Source organism: Arachis duranensis, chromosome 4, assembly GCF_000817695.3.
Source record: "Arachis duranensis cultivar V14167 chromosome 4, aradu.V14167.gnm2.J7QH, whole genome shotgun sequence".
Lineage (NCBI taxonomy): Eukaryota > Viridiplantae > Streptophyta > Magnoliopsida > Fabales > Fabaceae > Arachis > Arachis duranensis.
In genome coordinates, this window is record NC_029775.3 from 97161605 (window position 1) to 97164631 (window position 3027).

Genomic DNA, 3027 nt, shown 5'->3' on the forward strand with positions numbered 1-3027 from the left:
CCTCTCTTCTTTCACACCCTAAAACCCTAACTAACCACAATTTCTCTCAGAAATGGTGTTTCACCATCGCAGAAAATTCATGCTAGAAATATGCGAGTCCCTCTGCCACGTGGAGTAGAATTGTTCTTCAAACTATGATGATTGCCTCAAAATCTGCATCACCAACCCCCAATACTACTATTATTCCCAACCACCGCCACCGCCACCGCCACCGTCACCAATTCCTCCTCTCCCCTTAGATGATACATCAGACCATGGAAAAAGCCACGTGCTCTCGCCCTACTTGGTCCTTGCTCTCTCTGTTATCGGAGCTGCTTTCTTCGTTGTTATTTGTTGTGCAATCTTCTCGAGGATCTTCAAAAGGAGGAGAAGATCCTTATCGCCACCGTTGAGTCTTCGAACACAGGATAATACGCGTGATGATTTCTTCGTTGATGAGGAGCACGGTCCTGTGGTGGACCACCCGATTTGGTACATCCGTACACCCTATCGAGCTCTGTTAGCTGCAATTCTTCTATTCCATATGTCTTACTAATGAATCACCTGCAATTTTTCTATTGGTGATAAAGCCATCAGAAGAAAGGCAAATTTTATTACTGATGATAAAGCTAACCATGGCAAGCTTGTCTCTACTTAAATCCTCTTGCATATATACGATAGAATAATATTTGGTCTGGATAGTAACCACAGTCATGGATGTGATGTCGGAAGCTCTTCGAGCTTGTTAAAAAACTTCCATGAGATGGATTCATCATCTGAAGATGAGGATCAGGGAACTCATCAATGTGGTTCTGGCAGTTCCAAAGATAAAATTTCTCTTCCTGAAGGTGTTGTGGAATCTTTAATGAATGGCCAACTGAATTTTCCTTTCTCTAAGGAGTTCTCGTTGCCATCGGCGGTTCGATGCCTGGGCGGCTGTGGAGAAGCTTACTATTGCAGGTAAGGTTGTAGTTGTTTGAAATGATGTAGGGTGTATAATGCTTTTGTTTTGTAATTTTTCCTACTTGGGAATAGAAGTAAATGAGTGCTATGAAAGTCCTGTGAAAATTTTTGTAAATAATGTATGTTAACTTGAGTTCTAAAAGCAAACTGTCATGAAGGAAAAATAAAATATGATACTTCTAGCAATTCAAACAGCTATAATGCCTCTCTTCTTTTGGAAGCTTGGAGGCCTATATCAATGGGACACAAGAGAAGGTAGTTACTGGCTGGTTTTACCTACTTAAATGAAGCCAAAGTAGATGGTGTTTGTGCTTTTATGGTGCATGATGTTATATCTTGTGACAAAGTGTTCTGTTTCAAGTCTTTAAGGTTTCATATATGTTTGATTTGCACTATGTTACTTACGTGGCATGGTTGTTGAAATTGAAACATTTCACCAATTGAAACATTTCTTTTTTTCTCCTTCTGTTTTAAGTTGAAGCGGTTCTTAAGCTCATCAGAAAACAAACCCAACCCACTGTTAAGCAGGTACCTATATATCAACCAACTCTAATTTACAAAATCTTCATCGAAATGCATGATTCATTTAACTAATTAATACAGGAGAAGTTCTGCAACTATGCTTGTGTGGAACGCTTTCTGAAACAAAAGGGTGATAATGTCAAACGAGCTGCCAAGCAACTCAAGTCTTGCCTTTCTTGGAGAGACTCCATAGGCACCGATACATATTATTCTCTTTTTTCTGCAAATTACAAAGCTTCTTAACCGTTATCATCAACAAATTAAACTACATGGACTCTTTTCTATTCTTTGAAATTTTAATATCTTTTCTATTCTCACACATGCTACAACTAGGTAATTTTGTCATCGGTTCTTTTTTTTATTTTTGGCTAATGAAAAATATTTCATGAATTTGAATTTTGGAAATTGGCATATATTTTTGGTTGAATTTTGGTGCTTATTTTCTATTCAGATGCAACAAAGAGAAAACAATGTCCAGTCATTTGAGAAGTTTCGCCAAGTTAGCTTCTTTTGCTGGTTTTGGTTCTTAGGTATCTGGAAGTTAGTTAGATGAGCTTGAAGTGTTTTCTCTGTTGAAGGCACTATGTCGCATTTATGTGTTTTTTATGTAGCAATTTTTCAACAATCATACATGATTGTTTTATCATTTTGATTCTCACAATAACTTGTGGAAGCTATGGATTAAATTATATGGTTCATATGATCATTTAGCTTCTAAAAATGTTCAGAGTTGTTACGGTTTACCAGAAGTTGTAGCTGTTCGAAAGTTGTTTTGTTTTTACCTTTCAGATTGAAATATATACATGTATTCCTTTGCAGTATATATTACCTGAAAAACTTACGTTAATTCTTTCTTCCTAAATAGGTTAGACGGAACCTTGAACAAGCTAAGAGCTTGGTGCAGGCTATGATCAAGGTATGATGTTCAAGTAGTTTCTGAGAGTTTGCCTATTCTACAATATGTGTATCCTTTAGCCATCATACATGTTTTCTTGGTATATGATCATCACCAGAGGGAGGAGAAAAAGAGAGAAGTAATGGATAATGAAGTTATGCTACAGAGGATACAAATGAAGTATAAGGTACTTGCATTATTCTTCCCACGTGCTTTCATACATCTCTCCTTACTAGAAGATGGTGTAGTATGGTGGTTGCCATTCATTGTGAGGCCAATAAACTATGCCATTTCCTTTCCCATTCTGTTTATAGGGCAACAATAAATGGAATATGGTGGCTGTATAAAGTTCTCGTTTTAAAACTCTTGCATTTAATCTCAATGTATTGTTGCACCAATTCCTGAAGTAGTTTCAGGCAACTTATGAACTAACGAGTGATTCCCTATCTCAGCGTGAAATCGAATTTTCAGAAGACAGCTTAGCGCTCTCAAGACTCGCTCCCTACTCTTCAAAGTTTGTTTCAAGTGAGGAGGAGTTCTTTGAGTCAGATATGATGACTAGCCATCCTCATTCAAGGCCTTCAGTAGTACAGATTCATCCTTCATATGATGCCAACCCAGCCATGCTTCCTGCAGCTTTCTCAAAGCAAGAGTTTAGGAGGCAACAT